At 45.4% G+C, this 25,138-nt stretch overlaps 1 protein-coding gene across 6 annotated transcripts in view; it reads right to left on the reverse strand.

The window, feature by feature from the left end:
- Positions 1-25,108, reverse strand: part of TMEM200A (transmembrane protein 200A) — a 68,859-nt gene extending 43,751 nt beyond the window's left edge. For 3 of the 6 annotated variants that reach the window (XM_044386317.3, XM_026504796.4, XM_048226055.2), the window contains exon 1: positions 24,054-25,108. The gene's annotated coding sequence lies outside the window, so the exon portion shown is untranslated. Of the gene's footprint in view, positions 1-6,742; positions 7,486-21,879; positions 22,026-24,053 lie in introns of those variants that run through there. The other 3 variants (XM_057311050.1, XM_026504795.4, XM_057311051.1) reach the window with 3 other exon arrangements.
- Between the last annotated feature and the right edge of the window lie 30 nt (positions 25,109-25,138).

Genomic DNA, 25,138 nt, shown 5'->3' on the forward strand with positions numbered 1-25,138 from the left:
GATTCAAGACGTTACTTCAGACCACGGAGAAAGTGGCAGAGATGCTCTGAATGGCTCACTTGCGCTCCCCCTGCCCTCTGCATGACAGCACCCTACATAACGTGGGCCACCTTTGCATGACATGGTCATCGGGGCTGGTCATTTCACCAAAATGTGACACATTCCAATTTGCTCTGCAGCTACAGTTAAGAACTTCAGAATGCTTCTTGGTTAAAATTACATGACTGGGAGGTTCAATAATATATCATTTCTCCAGGATCCAAACAACAGAGATAAAATAAATAAAACCATAAGATTTATACTCACGTCTATCAAGACATGAGATTTTTTAATCAAAGAAAGATTATACTCAAAAATAGTTCAGGGGCTTGTCACACATTTCATTTGTTGTACTTTCTGAAAAGTGATAAAGCATTTAGAGCAACTCGGAGTTGACTAGAACATCCAAAAATCCAAAATACGTATTTCTGGCCGTTCTTGACAAGTGCTTAATGCCCTTGGAAGCAGAATGATGTTTATTAGTAACCCTTAAGTGTCAGGACGAGCCGTTTTCATAAGGCAATCTTTATAGTTCTTAAGTAATAGGTATTAATGAAGAATTGGGGGGAGACCCTGTAGCTTCATTGTAACAATGGGAGCCCATGTAATGAAATCAGCCCATGGAATACTGAACTTACATCCTTTCCTAAGTACAACCGACCTGGAAATTTTACTCAGAACTGTTTAAATTTTTGAGATCTGAAAATCAGTGAATCATCAGAATCAACTGATGGTATTAAAATCTGGCTTGTGAGCTGCTTTTTTTTTTTTTTTAAGATTTTATTTATTCATTTGACAGAGGGAGAGACAGCCAGCGAGAGAGGGAACACAAGCAGGGGTAGTGGGAGGAAGAAGCAGGCTCCCAGCGGAGGAGCCTGATGCGGGGCTCGATCCCAGAATGGCGGGATCACTGAGCCCTGGGCTGAAGGCAGACGCTTAACGACTGAGCCACCCAGGCGCCCCTGGCTTGTGAGCTTCTGTATCTAAAATTAATGGTTTCTTAAAACTGTAAAGATTTTTATCATTGCTTTCCCCTATCATGTTAAACATCTTTGATTCGGAGGGCCCTGGGATCTATATGAACCCTGTGTATCACTTTCAAGTTTATAATACCTTTTTTTCTCATTTTTTTTTCTTATATGTTGATAGAGTTGTGGATTGAGGGAAGCAACATGAATGTCAAAAAGCAAAAGCTCTAGTGACAACTCCCTTACCTGGTAAGCAACCAAGGGTAAGTTCCTTCATTTTTCTAGAATATTCTTAGATGGAGAATTATTACCTCTCAGGCTACAGTGAGAATCAAATGAGAAGGCATGAACAAAGTACCTAGCAAAGTACACAGAGTACACACTAGCAAATGTTAGACGTTTCCTACAAAGAAAGACAAAATTCAAGTTCTAAAGTAGTATTTATGTCACACAGTCCTTTACACTGGAAATGGCTACCTTTCACGGGAGTCCCGGACAGGGGTGTTGGCTTGGTGATGTAGAGTTCCTGGTCCTAGATCTTCCTAAATATTTTCTACAGGCTCATGCCTCTCTTCCCCTAATGGTGCAAACACTGAAATATCTTTCCTTCTCATCATTATTCCCAGCAGGTGCCTTCACTGCCCTTCTCAAAATCTACACGTGGCATCTGGACAGTGGAACATGCCCTGGGCTGAGAACCAGGAGACGGCCCCCACCTTGTTCCGGCTTCTCCAAGTCTTGCTGCATGACTGAGTGGCAACTGTAAATCTTTGTTTCTTCATTTGTACAAATCAAAGGACTCTCCAAATCCAACAATCTACAATCTAACCTACAATTTATTCTAAGTTCCTAATTTGTTGAGAGGCAGTGGAAGTATCATTGATTTACCTAATTATCTAACTGGAATATAGTAGTATTTTCATATTATATCTATTTTATTTTTATATAAAATGTTTCACATTTTATATTTATACGAATACATCTTTATCAGATGAATCATGGATTTTTTTAAAAAAATAAGTTTGCCTGTCTTTTCCTTAAGCATAATGATTACTGTTAAAATTACTGCCATCTAGGGGAGCCTGGCTAGCTCAGTCGATGGAACATGTGACTCTTGATCTCAGAGTTGTGGGTCTGAGCCCCACATTGGCTGTGGAGATGACTTAAAATAACATAACTTAAAAAAATTATTGCCATGTAGTGATATGCTGAGTGCCATGAGTTAAATGGTTTTATAAGCGCCTTTACCTGCAGTGGCTGGCGTAGTTCACATAAACCGCAATAAACATGTTTCCAGTAAGGACATGCAAATGCTTTCTTTTTTCAGTCTTGGTAATTGTAGTGTTTATAATTGAGGGATGCATGTGTTTTTTAAGTATTAGAATTATTTTAAAAATCAGGTATCTACTTACAGACATAAAAATTAATAGTCATTGTTTCTGGTGACAAGATTGAGAAAGCATGATCACCGAATCATGACACTCACTAAAAGAATCAATCATCTTCTCAGAAATAGAAGCAATAAAGATACATGAATTCTGACTATAAAATACTACACAAGAATGAAAACGTACGTAAGCAAGAATACACATATCAATCACATTAGCAGAAACAGAACTTGCCTAAGCATTGAGTTATTCCACCCCTAGGAGAGGTCCCATTTTCTCCAAGGACGGGTATATTACCTCTCTTGAGAATTCATTCTGGGGGTTATCAACTTAGTTTGGAAAGCATCTATATTTAGATAATCTCCTAATGTTGTCGTTTAAGCACATTTCCTTTTAAATTGTCTTCTTCCAAAGGAGGAAGATACCTGATTCTTACACATTCGAAAACCGTTAATGTAAGCCTTCTAGCCTCCAGAATCCTTTCACACTTTCCAACTTCTGAATCAAGCCTTGTTGCTCATCTAAAACTTCAACGTCTTCACTTCCTTCTTGATACGTAGACGGCTGAAGTGGACATAATCGCCAAAGGGTCTCCACTACTGGATAGTGTAATCAACTTATTACTGAATTTTAGAATTTTACTCTCCTCTTTCCAGAGTGTTCCTTGCCATTCTCCCTTCCACTCCCATACTAGCCATTATGAAATCTTCTGCCCATGAAGCAGAAACTGACTGTAAACTCTCAGTGCTCTAAGACATTGGATTACCTCCCATTTTTGTGTTCTTTCCTATCTTCACAAAAGGACTTAGAAAAGGACTTCCCAAAGAGAAAAAAACAAAACAAAAAAAAAAAAAAAAAAAAACCAAAAAAAAAAACCCAGAAATGGGACAGGGCTCTAAACTAGCCTAGTCAGTTTAAACCTAAAGTCCAGTTGTCACATGTATGATAATTTCAGGGAAAGATAGTGATGGGTAAGGAGACTGTGTCATGATTTCAGTCTAGAATTCCTTCTACAGATTTAAGTCCCCTTGACTCAATCAGTTGCAAACAAACCTGAGAAGCCATGTGGTCAAGTCCACATGACTGCACTCAAAAGATACGGTTTTCCCACCCTTCCAAAAACTATCCAGACAAAAACATTCGTTCTGCTACAGAGGAATTATGGGAGCTTCCCCAAAGTCCTTTAATATCACTATATTACTTTTATTATAAACACAAGAGGCCTGGGGGACCGTCACAGACAGGTCATCCCTCGTGTTTCTCTTCAAGCATCTCAGCGTCTACCTACCACCTTCAAGTAAGACAGGCACACTGTCACAAAATGATACGCTCCAGAGGCTCTTAGGGGCCAAATCCTCTTAGAATTGATAATTAAGGAAGGGCCCTCTGCCACCCACTCACTTTAATAGCATTAAGGGATTACTGACGAATGAGCTGTGCTGTGTGACCGCCTCACCACACGGAAAGGGATCAGGCTTAGAAATACGTTCTCCGAGGGGGAGTGCCTGGGAATATGGCAGGGTTATCTAGAAAAGGACCTGGCTTTCCAAGGCTGGGGGTGAGGAAATAGGAATATTGCCTTTGACACAGTTTTAAAATAACAGCATTGTCATGCAAAGCAACTCTGTTTTATCAGAGGATATTCTAACGTTATCTGTTGGGATTACATTTTTTACTGGTTTCTTTTCTTTTTTCTTTCTTTTTTTTCTTTTTCTTTCTTTTTTTTTTTTTTTTGGTGAAAAAATATTTCAGTGCTAATCACCTAGAAGAGCTTTTAAAGACCCAAGGTTTGCTTTCTGCACCGGAAGGCTGGTGTAGGGAAGGGACGAAGACCAGGTGATGCTGCCCATGGGAGATCCCGGGGCGGGGGGGGGGGGGGGGGGGGGCACATGAGGTGAAGAATTCAGAAACCATCCTAATCACCCCCCCCAATCCTCTCTACTGCTCTGAAAAGCCAATCCATTCCCATGTGCCAGTATTTCTGGCTGACATCACACAGTTGCCTTCAGTAACTCTAAAAGGAAACCGTGGAAGGGGCACCAGTAGGCAATTACAGTCACTCTGACAATCAGGAGCTCAGTGTTCAGCTCTGTCCCAGCAAACGGAGCTGCTACTCCTTCCCACAGAGACTTCACAGCCCGCAAGAGCTGCGACACGAGGTCTCTCCCCTGTCCTGCTAAGCCTTCCCCAGAGCTTCACTGCACGGGACCAGTCCCGGCCCGGGCTCCTGTTTTACTTTGTTAGAGATCATCTCCCTTTCTGGGATGGGGCTGGGAGGAGCCGAGAGAATGGAAACCAGAAAGCTCTTCCAGTACTTCAGATACTTTTCCCGACGACGGCACATCAGTTGTATAAACCCAGACACAGACACCTAAGTGAAATAAAGAATACCGGAAAACGCCAGATAATTCAAGTTTAAGAGCTCTCGCCTCGCAAATACACAATTTTCCCCCAGAATATCAGTAAAATTTCAGGAAAAAAAGGGGGGAGTCTCTTCTTCCATGAAAGGATAATTTTCTCAAGGTGCATTTTGCATTTCAAAGCATGGCCGGAGGGCCAAAGGTGGCCCCTAAAAACTTACCCGAAAATTCTTATCATAGTTCATTTCCAGTCATGGGAGATTACATAGCTATGGGTTGGTTGATGGCTTGGACTCCTGGAAAAGTGTTTTCTAAAAGCAAAATGGCATGTGACATCACAGGTTGCAAGGTTATAAACCTTCTTTTCCTCCAACTGGAACATCATGTCACTTTAAAGAAGTGCAAAGAAATTAATTTTCTTTTTAGCCAATGAGCTTCTCATTGGCGTCGTCTTTGGGGGATTTCGGTGGCGCTGAAAGAACAGGAGGAATCAGAAGCAATCCTGTTAAACAGCTTCCTCCACAAAATGATCTATAAACTGATTTTTATGGTGAGTGTTTAACCAGGGTAGCGACCTATCTTTACTTTCCATTAAAATTATTTATTGGAGGAGCTGTGATTTGGCAAAGTAAGACAACTGTTTGCTGTTATAAGGTTAACAGGAGAAATAGTCTGACAAATCCCCAACAATAAACTCTGTTTAGAATGTAAACAAATGCTGTGAGATCACTGGAAGAACAAACAGATGATAAAAATGGCTGTAAAAAGCTGATGAGCCCTCCCAGGGCCCCGGGCTGTTTCTCCACTCACCTCCAGCGCAAGGCACCTGGCAGGGAGCCCTGGCCCTCCTCCTTCCTTGCGGGGGCTCTAGGAGCCAAGACGTTAAAGATTTATTATTGTGATCTCCGTAGCTTAGAATGCCCCAAAAGCACATGCATGGAGCGCCATGTTCACAATGCAAACCCCCTTCCTAGATGAAGACTGTTTTTCTTCTGCTTTCTTCTATATTTATATTCAAAAGATTATATTAAAAATGACTGGTTTTCTCATGTTTCTAACACTGGATGAGAGGCTGTGATAGAAGTCCTTTTGCAAAAAGACAATAAGTAAATGTACTCCAAATGTACACATTTGTGATATGAGAGAAAAAGCAAAAATAATCGTAAACTGTCTGACGCTCTAAAGCTTCTAACAAGAGCAACAGAAAAAGACGCCATCAGAAAAATTCAGGGGAGAGTCATCTGCCCCCTGACAAGTCCACTTCGGTGTGATCTGGTCATCACTTCAAGAGTGAAGCTTGAGAAAAATGCCAAAATATCCAATGAGACATCTGGGAAACGTGCTTTTCTTTCCTGAATCAAGGAAATTGCAAAGGAAAGCTCTAAATGTCACAAGAATTAATACTGCCTTGTTTATTAATTAAAAACTATAATTTAAAAACGCAGGTAACAGGGGCGCCTGGCTGGCTCAGTCAGTGGAACGGGCGACTCTTGATCTCGGGGTTGTAAGTTCAAGCCCCACATGGGGCGTAGAGATTACTTAAAAAAAAATAACACCTTGAAAAACAATAAATATATATATAGATAAAAACATAGGTAACAGAACATCGTGCAGCTTTTAGAAATACTTACCAAAACTTCAGTAACATGACCAATATTAACTAAAAGAAATACATTCTGAAAGGGTCCACTTATTTTATATAAAACTGATAAAAACAACTAATAACAGTCAGAAAGTACTTAAAAAGTGATTTCTTCTTTTTTTTCAGATTATATGAATAAATGATTCCTCTACACTACCTTGGGTCCATGGGCCCTCAAAGTTTTAATATTTAACAGAACTGTTCAGAAAATTTTAAAAAGGGGAAAATAATCATTGGTACTCGTAGTAAAGACAGTATTCACGACTTTCTGAAGTTCATTTTTATCTCTATCCCAACCAAATGCGATTTACTAAATCACTAAAAATTAGAACTGAGGTCACTTACTGGGTTTCGAGCACGACAGCTCATAATTGATTGATTAATACCCTCAGAGAGACCAGAAAGCACGGTCTGGTTATGACGAGTTCCGATGGCTGAGTCCTGAGGGCTGCGGGGACCAGACTATTTGCCCCTGCCAGGCGTTCAACTGTCCAACTTTCAATTTCATTAAGATGGCTTCATGGATGTTTCAAAACATCAGAATGAAGAAGGCCAGGAAGAGGCTGGATCTCTACTGCCGGGCAATGCTCCCATCCGGCTACGTGGAAGCTGCCAGCCTGCCCGGGCTTGCCGCCTCAGTGTCTCCCTGTCTTGGGCACGGCACTGCGGACTTCTTAGCACCCAGGAAGAAGAAAATGTCTAAGTAGACAGTGGCTCCTTCTCTGAATCAGTTAAGATCTCTGGCTTGATAAGACCCTCCCGTCCATCAAGTGATACTACCCCTCTCGATGCTACAGGCAGCTAATGAGCCCCCCCACCCGGAGCTGCTGTCCTCATTCAACTTAGTTCGACGATTCCATGGCCTCTGAGAGGAATCCTACACACCATAGGACATCACAGCCGGCCTTAAGGAGCTCACACAGCTCATCAGGTGACAGGGTCGCTTCCCGTCTGAGGTCACGAGGGGGCCACAGCAGGTGCCTTGAGGTGCGTGGCCAACTTCACAGAAGCTGAATAGCACAAACTCAGCAGACTGAACAGCAGCAACGTTCCTTTTTCTACGTGCATCTTCCTGGCCCCTGCCCACGCAAGTGGAGGGGGACGTTGCCGGGACACGGCGGGGGGGGGGGGGGGACTTCCTGTGGGGCTGCAGCCTTCCTTCAATACACTGGCCTCCAAAAGGTGAGGGCACAGCTCCCCATCAATAGAGCTAAAGTGGGCTCTATTTTTTGGTGGCACTGCCCGTGGTAACACCACTAACAGAAAAGAACATTCCCCTTCCATTCTCCAGTCGATTCTTTCTGTTGTCCTGAGCGTTGGGTCCATTTTTACTACTGACACCCCTGGGTTGGGGAGAGACAGAAGGGGGACTAGCCATTCTCAGTGCATCAAGCTGGCCTGCTGGCATGAGCAAGGCACCTTGAAAGTGCTGGAAGATGCATCCAGCTCTCCCAAGAGAGGCAAGAAAGAGTCCACAGAAGATCCCTCACCCCCCACACACACTATTCCCCCCGCCCCCCAATCCAGGCAGAGCTAGCAGCTGCCTCATTCAGAGCACATGTGCAAAGCAAGGTCGTCCTGGTGGGAGTGACAGGAGAGAAAGGACCACACCGGGCAGTGTCATTGGTGTCACACACTTAGCCGGATCGTTTATTTTTATGACCTTTTACAACCCAAGTAACCCTTCTAAGGAGGTCACGTGCCATGTTACAGATGAGCGACCTGGGGTTCAGCAAGGTTACATAACTTGACCAAGGTCACCTAGCTCTTGAGTGGTAAAGCTGGAACTCTCCAGTGATTTTCAAATAATCCCTGGCAATGGAACTCTTTTTCCAAATAAAATCTCACTTAAATCATAAAGAGCTCAGAGAATCAAAAGTTGACTCTCTATTTTAAAAATATCTCTGAAGGAGAGCCACTTGGGCCAGGCAGCCAGATGGCAGTGGTTTCCAGAATGAAAGTAAGAGAGAGCACAGATCAGAGATGGGATCCCACTCAGAGAGGCTCCAGGCAGGTGGGTCAGCCAGCCTTTCAAACCTTAACCTTTGGTTAGCAATCCCCAAATCCTATTAGATCAACCATAGAAAACTGAAGGATCAAAACCAAATAACCCTTCGTGGCCCCGACAATCACATTTTAAAATGACACTCTGACTCTCCACAAGCTGCTTTTCACATGTGCGCCCCAGCAGAGGAAAAGGCGCCGCCCATTATCTGGGCAGAACATCACAGACGATGTCTGTCTGGCGGCCGTGTGACCAGCACTCACTGAGCACACTTGCCACGGGAAGACGGCTGACGTCCCGAGAGCACTGTCCTTGGAGAAAAGTGAATGGAGTCCCCAGGGCGGGACCCCAGGCCCCGTAGCTGTTCTTCACGCTGCCTCAGTACCAGCCATACTGACCCAAGGTCAAGTCGACCTCCCCTGACACTTATAAAAAAGTCCTCTCTGAAAATGGAAGACAGCCCAGCTCCTTTCCTCCAGGGTTAGCTTCAGGGATGGTTCACCAAAAGGCACAACAATTTTTTTTCAATTCTTTTCTTTTTTTCCGCTGTGGCTGGGGGCAAGCATCGCCTCCGGCACGCAGCAGGTGGCAGGGCTCCTGAGCCCACCCTGCTAACGCAGGGCTTACGGAGCTGATGGATGCTTAAGCCAGGCCCCGTAAAACCACAGCCAAATTCGCCTTCTAAGTGTTCAGAGAAGAAGGGAAAGGCTTTCACGAAGGCACCGGAGGCTCTCGCTGTCACGGGAGATGCGGAGCAGCTCGGTGCTAACTTCTAAAGAACTCCAAGGCCAGGAGAGCTTTCGCTTTAGGCTCTTCGGTCATAGCTTGAGAAAGTACTAGGGACACAACAAGCATTCCTGAGCGCTCTGATAGCTTCATCTTACAAATAAGGTTTATTCCTGAATCTTAAATAACATTTGATTATGATGAGAAATATATAAAAAATGGAAAGACTGTATTAGAAGACTTGAGGAACAGTGAGGTAAATGTAGTTTATCACCTCAAATTTGACAAAGATGATTTTCAATTTTTGCACATTCGTTTCATGTACTGCCCGTGACTCTCCACTGTGTGTTCCCAGTAGGAAAATAAGACCAGGATGTGAGGCTCCCTCAGGGCCACTATCGCATACTGAATGGCGTAAGCTCAGCTCCCAAATGGAGAGGCTAAAAGTAACCTCTAATAACAGGTGTCTTTTCTCTTCCATTTTAATGAGCTAAAAATGCATTAGTAATAAGAGCCAGCGTAATCCTGAGTTTCCTGGTGGATGTTCAAGCAACTCTCTTAAATTATATGCTTTTCTTATAATGTCCTGGAACATAAAATAGCTTAAGCCTCTATTTGTGGTTTTAAAAACTGCTATCGCAAAGATAATACATGACCTAGTAATGCTTTAAGAAGTATATGCAAATGCTTTAAAAGTATAAAGACCGAGTCAAACAGAAGACAGCAGAGGAGCTGATAAGAGAACAGACTGGTAATCGGCATGATAATGAAACTGACCTTCACACCTGCGACTCTATCAGTGTGTTATTGTGAAGAAATAACTCCGGCCTCTATTCTGCTCTAATCTGGTACCAACAACTATGACATGAAATTCAAAAAAAGACTTCCGGTAATTTCTAATCCCATTTCGCCCAGAAGTTTGAAGGCAATACTACATCAGTGTTGGGCTGAGAGATTAAACTGGAGAAAGAAACTGAGCCCAGATCTTCAGAAAGTGTTCAGAAAGTGACACATGCCAACAAAGCTTTACTGCTAATATCACGTGCCTCTCGTCACTGACATCACACCTCTGGCTTTTCTTCTCCCTTCAGGGCTGCTACGTCTTGGTATGTTCTCTCACCACCCCTAAGTGTGGACGTCCCCAAAGCATGGTCCTAAGTCACCTTCTTTGTCCCGTCTCTGTTCCCTCCATGACTTACTACCAACTACATGCTCATAACTCTCAAATTTCTGTCTCCCTTCCAAATTTCAGATCTGAGCTCCAGACCCATCTGTCCAAATGTCCACTTGCTCTTTTCCCTGGGATGCCTCATGGGCATCTCAACTGTAATGAGTCCAAAACTGAACTCAGGAATCAAGTCTTCCTCATCCATTCAAACGACACCACCATCCATCTGTTCGGTCATGCTAAAATCTGGGCGTATCCTGGACCACAATTTCCTACGTGCTATCAGTTACCAATGTTGGCTGATGCTGCCTTCAAAACCTGTCTTCGCCCTGTCCACAAATCTCAGCCATCCTGTCTAAGCTCTGTTGTTTCTTCCTTCATGCATTCTTGCCTCCTCTGACCCCTTTACCACAAAACTGCCCAGCGGTGGTAAATTAGTTCATATATTTCCTCTTCCAAAGCTCGCTCTTTGGAACAAGTATCCAACCCTTATCACCTCCCACAGGGCATTTCACCATGACCTTTGCCCAGCGTATAACCTTTCCTCCCACCTTCTCTCCCCTGCTGTGATCCAGTGACAGGGCTTTCTCTCTGTTCTCAAAAACACTGACCCCTTTGTTTCCTCGACGTGCCTGCATGGTTGTTCTCTCTGGCATAGCTTTTCCACACAAGTTCCCCTGGCCTTTGGCCACGTCTTACAAAACAGTTCCTGGGAAACATTCCACTAATCCTCTGACTCACGACCCTCTCTCCTAGCAACATCTGTTTTCGTGGCACTAATCACACTTATCACCACATCATCACTGATGACGTAATTTTTTGTGCCCACTACCAGATGATAAGCTCCTTGTCCACCCCACTCAGATCTTCTCCAGCATGAGACACAGTCAGTGCCAGGACACAGGAGGCGCTCCATGAGTATCTGTTGAGCGAATAATGCTGATATTTAAAAGAAGGTTTTTCGGGTATGCCCCAAGTCTTTGACAATGACCGCCTTAGTTCATATTAGGTGGCTAATTTCAGTCCAAATTGCATAGCTTTTCTTTTGCTTAACATGTGTGCATCACCCAGGGGCCAAGATTAGGAGGAGAAAGGCCTGGGTTTTAATCCCATATCTGCGCCTGTGCTTAACCAGGCTTTAAAAAAAAGTGAACTGCTTTTCCAGACCTCCTATTTCTCACTGTTGTATGAAGAAGGCTCTTCGCGGCTCTCATACTCTGAGTCTGTGAATACACAGTGTTTTCAATCCACAACAAAATTTTGTACACGTCCAAAATAAAACATCTCCTATTGGCTTTAGAATTCCCTGGGTTATTCTTGCTTCAAGGTCTTCATCAATGTCACTTTCTTTTGATCCCATGATTTCTGAGAACCTTGAAATACAGTTCAGACCTGTCAGGCAGGGCCTGCAGATGGTGAATGCGGACACCTAGGCCTCTGCTTACTGCTTATTTCCTTCTGAGGCTCGTCATGATGGTGAGGCCTGGGCCCAGCAAAGCGCCCCCTGCAGGGGTGGATGGGCAGATGCTTCCGACGTTACTCCGATCAAAGTCTGAAGTTTCTTTGTGGCCCCGTAGGAGCCTCTGCTTTGTCCTACTGCACTGGCCTCTCTGCTACAAACACTCCAAGCCAACCCCCACTTCTCAGAGGCTGCCTCGCCACCCCCTAGGGTTTCCTGCTCCCCTGCCAGGCACTCTCCTCCCCCAGAGAGTCTAATGCTTCCTTCCCTCCCTTCAGGTCCCTGCTCAGATGTCTGAGGGCTTTTTCATGACTATGCTACACTACTCCCCATCCCAACTGTTCTCTGTCCGTGCATCCTGTTAATATCTCTTATTATCTGTCACAATAAATTATAGGTTATCGTCTGTCTCCTCCAACTGGAACGTAGGAGTCATAAGGAGCGGAGCTTTGTTTCCTGTTAGATATCCAGGGCCTGAAACGCTGTCGGCACTCAGAAAGTACGTATCAAATGAATGAACAAAAGAATGCACGAGTGAGGCTCTGCTAGAAATCGAGAAGGCGGCGGGGCTGAGGGTCCTCCGATCTAGAGCTGCAGGAGTCTGTGAAGGTCAGGGAGGAGTGGCGCTCAGGAGGGTTAGGAGGAAGAGCTTAGGCTGCTGGACCCCGAGGGAGAGAGCCAGAAACACCCCCCCCATTTGTACACCCACCCTACCTACCCTCCCTCCACTGCCACCACACAGGCAGGTGAAGAGAGGGCTCTGTTCATGGGGTGGCGGTGGGTCTCCTGCCAAATGAGCAATGAGCTTCTGACAGCTGGGGCGGGAGAACAGAAATTCCCCAGGTAATGTCCGTAGAAATGAGAATCAGGATGCAGGTGGCCTTGTTACCTGGAGACGGATGGCATATGCCATCGTTTCATCTTTGTCTTCTTTTTGTAATTTGTCTTTTAAAAATCACTTAACCAAATTCTGCATTTAAGGCTTCTGTGAATTAGTCCAGTGTTACTCACTACCGCCCCCTTTCCCCAAGCTTGACTCAGGGAGACCTGTATATCATCTTCCAAAGCTGTTATCCTCGCTGGAAGTACTTACTTAGCCTTACTAGAGCCTTCTAGACTGTGAGTTCCTCCAGAGAAGGAGCCGGTGTGCTCCCAACACTGACCACAGTGACCGGCACTGCGCATGCTCTTGATAAACACCAGATAAGTCAATAAGTATATTTTGAACGAGAGCTCCCCAAAGACACTGAGCTAAACATTCACTAACAAACATCACTAATTACATGCTCTTACTGTCTTCTGTTCAAATATGCAGGTGTTGGGTAGAGTTAGCTCTGGATAGACAATAGTTCAGGGATTGGAAGACTCACAAAATAAGGAATTTCCACATGTGTCAAGTAAGGTGTGAAAAGGCCATCATGTCGACTTCCCAGAGATTTCTACCTATCTGGCACAGGTGCGGGGGGCGGGGTAGTATATAAAGAAGATAATTATATCTGTAATTATATTTTTATTTTTAATATTTCATTTTTAACACCTTGAATATCATTTTTAAATATTATTCATATTCAGAGATGCCTGGGTAGCTCAGTCAGTTAAGCGTCTGACTCTTGATTTCAGCTCAGGTCATGATCTCAGGGTCATAGGATCGAGCCCTGAGTCGGCTTGAGATTCTGTCTCTCCTTCTCCCTCTGCCCCTCCCCCCCAAATAAATAAATCCTTAAAAATGTATATTATTAATATTCAGAATAAAGTTAACACTTTAAATATTTTCAGAGAAATGATTTCGTCTCTTTCTAAAAAGTCTGTGTTTTATATCTTACAGTGACTTTCTTCCCCTGACATCATAGAAGATCAAATATAATTAATTCAGCGAACATTTACTGAATGCATACAATATACAAGTCACTATACTAGAGCTAAAAAAATAAACGCTTCACATAACAAAAAAGTGTGCAGGGTCTGAGCTGTTTACATTCTACTGAGAGGACTATATTTATATTAGCATTTAATGTTTTATTTTAATATTAAACATTCTTTGAAGGTGGATATACTATATATCTTCAGCCATGTAATGATGTATGGCATACCTTGAGTTTCAAACGTGAATTCTGCTTTGGCTCCCAACCCCCTACTTTTAATAAATGGCCTCAATCATCCTGCTCCAAAAGGAAAACCTTCTCATAGCTTCTAAGCACGTTGAGGGTGAAGACTTCCTCCCCCCAGGATGCAAGGCTGGCTCTTATTACCTTGCAGGCCTGACCCCAAACGCCTCAAACACAGAGAGGTCTGCCTTCACTATCTGATCTCCAAAACCCCAGGCACTCTGTTACAAATCAGATTCCTTTCCTTCCTCACAGCCCTTTCCATGTCGGAACCCACCTTGTTTGTCTCCCCCATCTAGAATGTGCCCTCACCACAACCGTGGTTTTGAGCCCTACACTATTCCCAGCTGCCAACACACATGGATTGAATCAATTATGAATGAATGAACTTCCTACCGAGCTTGAGTTGACTATCCTACGCGTGTCCCATCAGTAAGGGAATCACAAACGCACAGGCCATGCTTTCCCACGCGGTTTCTGCACGCCCACTGCGTGTGATGCACCTCACATCTGACCGAATGGGTCAGAAGTGTAATCTAGCAGCAACTCCTGAACGAAGCTAAGTCATGATTTCGTGAATACGTGAATGAAAACCATGATGTTCAAAGTTACTGGAAGGGGAGCCATAAAAGAAAATGGAGTTATAATGCTAGAAAGTTCTCCCTTAACTTTTAGAAGAAAACTAAAAGTACTTTTTAGTTGTGTATTATTTTTGAAATAGAAAAACAGCAGTTGTGAAAAGATTGAAAATGGCACTCAAAACCCACGTCAAATGGACTGCTGTAGTAAGCTGAATCGTTCCCTTGTAGTCTCAGGCAATGTTTTTGGACAAGAAAAAACTGTGCAAAGGTTTAACTAAGATGCAAGTTCTGCCTTTTTATGGAATCAGTCCAAATTCCTCAGTATGAAAGCTAGATACTATGATGTGGCTGGCTTTTTTTCTGGAAAAGGGAGCAGAATCAGAAGGTTCACAATTCAGGATCTTTGGCTTATTTGAGGGGAATCAGCAGTTTAAGAGAGATGTTCTCGGGGGGGGGGGGCGGGAAACCTCAAGCATTTTCACATTCTATCTGGGACTTCACATTCTGCCCTACTAGCTCAAACTGGTCCAGAGTCCCCTGCTCGGAACACAGCCATCGGCAAAGCAGGCACAGGCTTGCCCTCCCTTGGCTTACAGTCCCTCTGAATGGTGTAGGGACCGTGAGCACGAGAGTTACAACGTCCCACCAAGCTACAGACGTAGAGGAGGCCGGGGTTTACTCTGCATTGTGGGGCTCTGGTTTGGAAGGTTCTCCACAGCATGGCCTGAACAGCCTTCACCCTCACAAGACGTACATTTTATGATTCAAAAAATTTACTCACAACCTGTCACAAGCTGTCTTGCGCCTCTATCTAGATGCAGAATCAGGAACGTGTGTAAATACATATTTAAAATTGAATGGTTTATCACAATATTTTAACAGTCTACATTCTAAAAGAGGGTTTTTTTTTAATAACAAAGAAACAAAGTACGCAGTTAACAAAAAACTGTCATTCATTTTGAAATGGTAGCTTTCCTTATCTAAAAATAAATACATAAAACCCTAGTACAGGCATGACGAAGGGGTATTTCCATGCATTGTCAATCAGGAATTCACCTGTTCTGAAAATCAGTTTTGCATTAAGTATCAAGAGTCTTAAGACATCCCTACCCTTTGACCCAGGATTAGCCTCTTCCACGGATCTTGCTTAGAGAGGTAATCTGAAATTTGAACAAAGATTTCATCAAAATGCCATTTATAATGCCAGATATTTGGAAACCACCGAAAGGTCCAATTTTAAGAGAACAGTTAATAAATTGCGGTGTATCTGCACGATCAAATATTATACAGACATTAATAAAGCTTGCCTAGGAGTCGGAAAATAGTTAGGACATAAGGTTAAACAAACAGAGCGGGCTGGAGCATGTTATTAACTATGGAAAACATTCATTAAATATGAGGAAGAAAATGTCAAAATCTGATGGGTGCTTTGGGGTCAGGGGATTATAGGCAAATTTTCTCCCTGATTTGTTACCCTTAATGTATTTTCCAAAGTTTTTACTCGGAGCATGTATTGCTTTTATGATTAGAAGTAAGAACATCTCGGGGCGCCTGGGTGGCTCAGTCGTTAAGCGTCTGCCTTCAGCCCAGGGCATGATCCCAGAGTCCTGGGATCGAGTCCCACATCAGGCTCCTCCGCTATAAGCCTGCTTCTTCCTCTCCCACTCCCCCTGCTTGTGCTCCCTCTCTCGCTGGCTGCCTCTCTATCAAATAAATAAATAAAATCTTTTAAAAAAAAAAAAAAAGAAGTAAGAACATCTCTTCCGAAATGCTAAGTAACTGTACTGTATTACAGATACTCGCACACGGACATTCATGGAGCTGATCTGTGGTTTGCCAAGTGAGCCCAAATGAGTGCCTCTCCTAGGCCTAAATCAGCACAGACAGAATACTGAGATTCCTCGGATTTGCCCCGCATGGCAGCCCCAAGACGCTGATTCTCAAAAAGGAACATATTCTCAGCAGCTGCCAGCCTATCAGCACCTCTGTGATTGGCTCTCTATTTGCCAAAAAGCCGGCTCCTAGTCCTTGTTCCTTTTACCCGAGGAGCCGCTAATACGCCTTACCTATTCTAATATCTCTACCAGCTTGGATTCAGTGTACAGAAATCATTGGTTTAGCTCTGGCTCTCCCTTGAGCTTACGAAATTCTTGAGATCCTTGTCATCCCAACGTCTGCAGAATCTAGCTGAGTACCTAGTAAATAATGGCATTTAATAAATATTGTTAAATACATCTTTACGATCTAGGGAGAAGGTCACCTCAATAACCTCCAAGAGAAACACTGACGAACGGGACCCTCTTGCGATGGAAATCTTGGTTTGGTGTCTGGAATCAGAGACAGCTGGAGATATCATTTCCAGGTTAGGAAGGAGCAGAGCCATCCCTGGTATCCAGGCCTGGCTTGGTGCTCACAACCGGGCCCTGAGGTTCTCCTGTCGGATGGAAATGATTTCACAGACCATCGACACCAGGCTAGGCCACTCTCTGGCCGTGACGGCTCAGGACAGACACAAGACCACTCTGTCATCACACCTGAACACAAACACAAACGCGGACATGGTCCAACCCCGACCATGAGCAATATCCCCCTGATCGGCTCAGAAGGGACTGCTGCTTCTTTGCCAATTACAGTGGTAGCCTCTCTCATCTTGTCTCCTTCAGATAAGACTTATTAAGATAGAAAATCACAGGATTATTCCTGCTTCAATCCAGAGCAAAGCCCTGCTTCTTTAAACCTTCCCCAAATCATACAACACAAGCTCACATCTTAAAATCTTATAACAACTAATTTCTAACACCCTCTTAGTAAAGGCACCCCGTGTTTCCCTATGGTGTACATTCTCTCTTGCTGAAACAAGCAGAACCCCAGCCTCTCCGGTCGGAGAACATTAACAAGTTCTTAATCCTACCTGCCATGCTCTCCTCTCCTCTGTCTGCTCATACAGTCATCAGAACTCACTTCCACCTGGAACCCTCCCCGGACTGGCCTTCCAGGCTTTAGATGGTTCCATTCTTTTTAGTCTCCATAACATTTAGTTTAACTGCTAATGTTAAGTTTGTATTTCATAACACTAGGTAGCACTGCGATCTTGATGACTCTGAAAAATCCTTCTAACTCTAAAATCATATTGTTTTATTGTGTTGCTCTTAAAGTTTTATGCATGGTTATTTTTACCTCCCTAAATAGGCTCTGAGTTCTCACAAATATGCCTAAAACATATATTTTTATATGCCTTCACATTCCCTTTCCACTTACCGTGTCTATGTACATATATATATCTACACACAGCCCGCTGCACGTAATGAAATCTACAGTCACATGCCCGAGCAGATAAAAGTTTGATCTTGTGTTTGTTGGGGAACGACAGGACGTCACGCCTATTCTATTAGTCAGCAGTTTCATTCACAGCATCTTCAAGTGTAGACCTTTATAGCTGGGGTGTGTTCCACGTACCCACTACATTCAGTATCTGCTCGTGCCCTCCCTTCCTGACTCCCTCCCTCTCTCTCTCTGTATATATATCTATTTACCATATTTCAGGGCAAAGTACCTGTCCATAGAAAGGTAAATTCAGGCCATGGCAGCTGGCAGAGGTCCCTTCTCTTCAACAGAAATCAGCAACTAAAATCAGGCCTTCCAAACATCTGACTTGCTGACATACCTGTCCTGCACAGTGACAGAGATCCTGCACGGGGGGGAAAAACCCACTGGATTCGTAAGTTCTCTGCCAAAGCCGGATGTGATCCTGCTGGACAACTCCCTCCAGATGACCTGCTCCCCTCTCACATTCTGAGCACTACAAGGTGGTTCCCAGTCTCCCTGCACAGCCATGTGCCCTGCTGACTTCCCCATTTCTATTCCCCAGACTTGACATTGACCTTGCCTGCCAGGGCCGGGATGACTCCCTGAAGATCCAGAATCAAGTCTAGAGTCAGACAGAACCAGGTTTCCATGGCAGCGCCTTCATTTCCAGGCTGGCTCCGGGAGCCCAGGCGGATCATTTAACCTTTCTAAGCCTCTAGTTCCTGGCTCAAAAGAAAAAAAAAAAAAAAAAAAAAAAAAAAAAAAAGGCAAGCCATAATATTTACCCTCCCAGGACTGTAATAAAGATTTGGTGGAGGTTATGTATCTGAAGCACATGCCAGATGCTCTACAAATGTTAGCTCTTTCTTTCCTAGTGGTGCCCGACAACTAACAGGATCCTTTTCCCTCGAGGAGCTGCCCGATACATGTTCTTCCTGCCTTACCCCAGGAAGGGTATTTAAAGCAGGGCAGATGGTCGAGTTCCTGTTCTCAGATCAACAATCAAGCCCCAGTCGTTACACTGATCTGCCCACCTGTTCAGCTTCCTGATACCAGTCCCTTCACCTCCCTCGCTACACCCCAAACCCCAAACCAAGAATCCGTGTCTGCCCTACTCTTGCTTTGGCAGCGCTGTCCGTCTGCCCCACAGCATGGGTGCTCGGCACCTTTGCCCAGATAACCTCTATTCCGTCCCTTCTTCTGTCACTTTGGTTGCCTATTAGAAGGCCCGATCTTCAGTTTTAGCTTATCTATAGGATTCCGACCGTGGCCTTGAGAGATAGTGCTGCACAGTGTATTAAAGCAGGGGTATTTGTTCTGGACTACCAGGGTTTGAATCCCAGCACTGCCACTTCATGACCCCACAACCTTGAGCAAGTTATGACCTCCCCAACTTCCAGTGTTCTCAGCACAGAGGGCTATTATGAGATTTAAATAATATGTTGAATTTAAAGCAGGGAACACAGGACCTCGCATACTAGGTAGGTCCTCAATAAATGTCACTGCTACATGCATTAAAGTTGTGCCTTTGGGACTCACAGTGACCACTGGCCTCCTTTCTACACAGCCAGTTGCGATGTACTTACCCACAGCACACAGCCATGTCACCTACTAGTCCCCGCTCATCTTCCTGGATCCTCCGGATCCATTTCATCCCTCGCATGTCAACACAGATGCTCCTTCATCCTGACGTACGCCCTTACCAGAACCATAATGTCACTTACACGTGCCAATATTCTATTTTGGCACCTCATGTCCTAAGTGATGACTGATCTATGCCTGCTGCCTCCCCTTTGCCCATCTCCCACAAACTCAGGGAGCTTCCTGCTGTGTTCATCGCTTCACATTCCTGGTCAATCGTTCGCTAGATCGGGAGTGCCTAACGTTGGGGGTCTCCAAACTCATGGTCTTTAGATGACCAGGGCTTCTGATCATGAAATCACTAGGCTGGAAATAAAGCACAGGGATACTTACTACAAGTGCGTGGGTATAGATAAATGGTGGGCTCCTAGTCAGAAATACGCTGGCGACCACACCTCTTTCAGCAAAGTCTAGACATGAAGGGTGTCACTTCATCAGTGGGCTTGGCCTTGGTTGGGAGGAGGGTCCCACTTTCGGAATTTGCACAGTCTTGGGCACCTGAGCGCCTCCATGTGCAAACTCTACCTCATTGTTTCGGGGGTCTGTCCTGAAAAAGGAGGGGACAACTCCCCTCGATAACAGACATGTTGTTTTTGACTGGCAGCATCAGTAACTTCAGAGAAACACACCTCTGTGTGATCTTGACACAACTGTCCATCATGGTGTCCCTACCAGCCTCCACCTCCTCACCCCACCCCAGCACCGTGGGCACAGCGTGGGGTACACAATCTGGTTCAAGACTGCACTCATCATACTGCAGTCTCTGATGGCTGTGCACTGAGTCCATGACCACCAATGCAGGGCCAGTCAGAGCCCCTGCAGGAAATTTCTATGAATGGGACCTGGAAGAGACAAGATCTCTCTTTTCTATGGCTCAAAGGCCCCAGAATGCAGGCTGGGAACTACTTGATAGTCAGCTTTCTCGGCACATAGAGAGGGGCCTCAGAATGCAGCTGACCCAGAGAGAAAGGAGCTGAAAAATAGGGAGAGAGAGAAAGAACCCTGACAAAGCCCACGTGAGTCTCTGGGTTCTCGCCATGACTGAAGCAAGGTCCATCTTTGGATTTTCCAGTCACGTGAGCCAATAAGTCCTCTTTTGCATAACATAGTTAAATAGAGGTTCCAACTCTCTTGGCCAGGGACACAGGATGAGGGGGAGGGGCACTGTCCACCCTTGATAGACCGTTAATGCTTTGGGCAGCGGTGAAGGCGCAGTAGGAGGGAATGTAGAGATCTGCATCTTCACACCTTGTTCACATTCCTATGACTCCTGTGTGATTCTACCCCCAGTGACAAAAGTTTCCAAAGCACAACTTGCTCCTAGAACATATCCCATTAGTAGTAAAATGGTCCCCAAATCCCCACCTTTACATGAGAGTTTCCTTTTCCCAGCTGCACTCAAAGCTCTTAGAAGAGTCTTATCAATGACTCTGTAAATAGTCAAATCCCCAGAATTCCCACTGGGGAAGGGGAGGGAGGTGAGGTGGGGAGGAAGCACACAGAAATAATCAGACCAAACATCAGCGATAAGAATCAAGACATTTCAGGGAGTCTCGATCTCATAATTGGAGACTTATCTTCCAGAATGTAACCTAAATTTTTACTCAGAAATTTGAACCTCCACTAAAATCAGACACCCACCTGACCTCTCTGTCCCATGAGCACAGGGTTTCCAAAGCACGTTCTAGCTTCTAGCTCTACAAGTCTGCAGAAAGACAACAGGGCATTCTGGTGCGCGTGCAATTCGTAGTGCCAGTTCCGACTTCGTCTCCTTACCACTCTCATCACCTCTTGGGATGTTGTGAAAAATCAATTGCCATCATTTGTGAAAATTCATCAAAAACCATCCAGGACTAAGTGAAAGTTGGTATTTATTATTTTACTATGGATTTTAAGCTCAGATAATCAATGATGGGCCGGATCTCCCTTACCTCATATTAGTATCATTATTACCCTTTCCCTGTGCCCAGGGTGGCCTCCAGCCTGTCTTCCCTTGACCCAAACTCTATTAACTGCATCCTTCCCAAACTACACTCTGACTTCTCCCTCTTGATTCCATCAGAACTCATCATACAGCACTTTAAAAGGAGGACAGAAAGATCATGGTCCAAAGCCCTCAACCTGTCAATGAGGGGATGAAGGGATGGGGGCACAGAAGCCCATTAAGGCCAAGGAACACATCCAGGGACACTCATTCAGTGGAATGGTCAGGATGACAGCTTGGGTTTTCTAAGCCCCCATCCAGAGTCCTCTGCTCCCCGTTGTGTACCAGTCCCCTGACGCTCAAGGACCATCCCAGGTGCTCAGTGATCTGTCCACACTTTCCAGCCCTCTCCCCACCAGCCTTTAAGTTCCCATAGGACAGGCTACCTTGCAGTCCATTGGCTAGCAGGCACCCCAACATGTGTTCATCTGTGTTCTCTGAGTGCTTGGGCACATATCAGACGTGAGCAGACAAACCTATCTTAAGTCCTGAAACAGGTACACTTACCAAAACTGCAAATCATCTATCCCTTAATAAAATGAAGGGTCCATCTCACTGCAGACTTGTTTTTTGGTCTCTACACGAGTTTTGTTTTTGTTTTTGTGTTTTTTTCAAAATGCATTTTGCTTGAGGAAGACTTCCCATGCTGTCCCCTATTTAGAGAGAGTAATAATAAATGAAATTTATTTTAAAACTGCCTTTCCTTTAGACTCCACATTCTGTTTAATAAGTGCATTATTATGAGGACTTATTAGCTTATCTCCTACTAATTTTGCTTAAGAAATGGAACAGGTGACATCTGCTTTATCCTTGTTCTTATCTATTTTCCTGAGCTAACTATGAATTTCTTTTCCCTTATGCTGAGAATCTTCAAGGGAATGAACAAATTTAAGCGACGAGTTCAGATTCACTCCCCCATGTGTCAGTGGTTATCTTCCTCTGCCCAGAGAGCTGTTGTCAAAATTCGGAAACCACACAAGTCTGACTATAGCAATCCAGCTCTTGGAGCATTCAAAAGCTTCCCTAAAAATTCTTCCAAGTTAAACTAACAAGTGCAGCCATCCTTCCCTATGATGATCCTTCCTGAAGAATTCCTTCTGATGATGGGTGCCTTTGGGATACCACATGGCATTTACCTAGACCCAACTCAGAAGCAACAGGTAAAGCCTTTCAGTGCCGACCGCCTGGAAACCACACACAGAGCCTTCCCACGCAACAACTCCCTCTTTCACAGAAGGCTTTCCCAGCCTAGGATACAAAACTAATTATAACCAGGGTTACAAATTATAACTAAATCATCCCATAATTACGAGTACTCTAGTAGGACTTGGTTAGCAAAAATCATTCCTGACACCTCAGTATATATTTTTAAGAGTAAAAAAAAAAAAAAAAAAAAAATCTCATAACATTAAATTACTAAGACATCTAACTATAGTTTCCACTTAATGAAAACATTATTTTCTGTTTAGAGGGACTCCTATTCTTCACTTAAGCTGTTTGAAAAGCATGAAACTATAAGCAGATGCTTCTCTATGGATAAACAGTAGCAGAAAAACAAGGGTTTAAAAAGTTCCAAAATTTAGCCTGTTTTTCACAAAATGGTAATATACCCCCATATCAGCAGCCAAATAACAAACTGAAGGTCATTTGATAATGAGTATTTCTATAATGCAAGACATGACAAACCATCAAAGTGAATAGCTTTTACAGGAGCTGGTAATATTTATGCATAAAGCACTTCAGAAAGTGCACCTCACAACTTGGTTTGACTGCAAAACCAAAGAGTTCAAAATTCTTACTGACAAATAACAATAGTTGTCAATTCTTTAAATGTTTTCTATGCATGCAGTTGTCCACAACTACTTCTGAAGGTCTTCAGAAGAAAAAAAACAAGGTTAAGAGACACTTTAAGGCAACATATGTGGCTCTGAAATACACCAGACTCAGGTGTCCTGGGATTGACTCCAATTAGTAAATTACATATACTTGAGGCATCTGACTTTCCGGCATTACCCATGCCTCATACTGAATAATGAATTATTTTGATTACATATATCACACACATACACTTCTCCATCTAAATCTAAAGGCAGTAAATAGATACAAAGAGCTTACACCTACACAATGTGAAATGCTGGCGTGGACAATTAATTATAGCAAAAGAATGATTAATGAAGCAAACCTTGCAAACCCTCAGCTCTTTTTATGAAGGACAGACTATATGACTATATAGGGAGAAAAGTAATGCTGAATTTGGCAAATAATTGCTTCGCCTCTCCATTTTGCCCATGTAGATACTACCAGATACTGCTGTAGAAAACCCTGACTACACTTTGCTCCTGCTAAGGACTACTATAAATTCACGCTGTGGACGTCTTTACAGAGAATGCTGACTCTCTGGAACCGAGACAAAGGAGGGTGTAGCTCGGAGAAGCCTCGCCAGGCGCTCCAAGGCTCCGGGCTCCCGGAGGCTGCCCCGCAAAGCTTCTCTTGAGCTCCGAGGACTGGGGAGTCCGAAACTGATGGCGGACTTGGTTTATTTCCCAAACTTCGGGAGACAGCGTTTACCCTAACTCTGGTGGCGGAAGGGGGGAGTGGGGATGAAGAAGCGCCCCACTGTGGCTGCCGCGGCTGCCCACCCACCTCCCCGCCCCCAGCAGCACCCTTCCCTTCCCCCTCACCTGTCCTGAGCGCGGGGCCTCAGGGGTCCAGTGGCCTCTCCGGACTCTCACTGCAGGAGCAGTTGGGACGTCGGGCGCCTCCGCAGACGAGCGAAGGGGGCGGCGGGCTCGGGGGCGTCAGAGGGAATCTCGGCAGCCTCTGGCAGCCGCGGGCTCCCTCCCCATCCCGGCGGGGCTCGGGCGGCGGACGCGGCGCGTCCACCGCGGGCGGATGAGTCAGGCGAGGGGGCGGGCGGTGAGGGCGGAGGACGCGCTGAGGAGGGTGGGGGGCGCCCCTAACCCCGCGCCGGAGGGGCGGCGGCGGCCTCGGGGCGGGGGACGCGCTGCTGCCTGTGCCCGCCGGGGGTAGCGGGGCCGCCGGCCGCCGCCATCGAGCGCACGGAGCCCGAGCGCTCCTGCCCTCGGAGGTCAGCGGGCGCGGCGCGCCGGCCGGGAGACAGGGACTCGCAGCTCGGGAGTCGTCGCCGCCTCCAAGAAAGACAAAAGAGACCCAGGGGCCGGGAGGGGAAAAGTTTTCTGCTGTGCTCCAGACAGATCCCAACCAAACCTCACGCCCTAAGCACGGAAGAGGCGGGCTGGGGGCTGGGGGCAGGGGGCGGGCTTCCAGGAGCGTCACCGCATGGTCGGGACCCGGGTCCGAGCCAATCTCGCCGCCGCCCACCACCCGTGGGAACTCGCCCGGCCCTCGCAGCCCGTCTCCTCCTGGAGGATGCCGACAGGATCCGCTCCTCCCCTTCCCGGGCCCCCCAATTCCCCTACGGGTGACCCGGCCGCAAAGTTGCACTTCTGGATCCGGGATTACCGCGGACAAAACCTATCTTTGGGGACAAAATACCCGCTATCAGGAGCTCTTCTCCGGGCTGGAAGGCCAGCGGGTGGAAACGGACACACCCACCCGTGGGGCGCGCCTCTCTCTTGGTGGAACCCAGGTCCCAGAGCCGAAGTCTGAGCCCCGCCAGTCCTCTGGAGCAATAGGGGAGCCCCCGCGGATTCCCGGTTTTCCTGGAGCAGGCGCCTCGGCCCCACGCCCCTCAGACTCTTTCTTATCAGACTCCGCCTGGGCGGGTCGAGGTCCCCCTGGCGGG

This window comes from Ursus arctos, unplaced genomic scaffold, assembly GCF_023065955.2.
Source record: "Ursus arctos isolate Adak ecotype North America unplaced genomic scaffold, UrsArc2.0 scaffold_13, whole genome shotgun sequence".
Lineage (NCBI taxonomy): Eukaryota > Metazoa > Chordata > Mammalia > Carnivora > Ursidae > Ursus > Ursus arctos.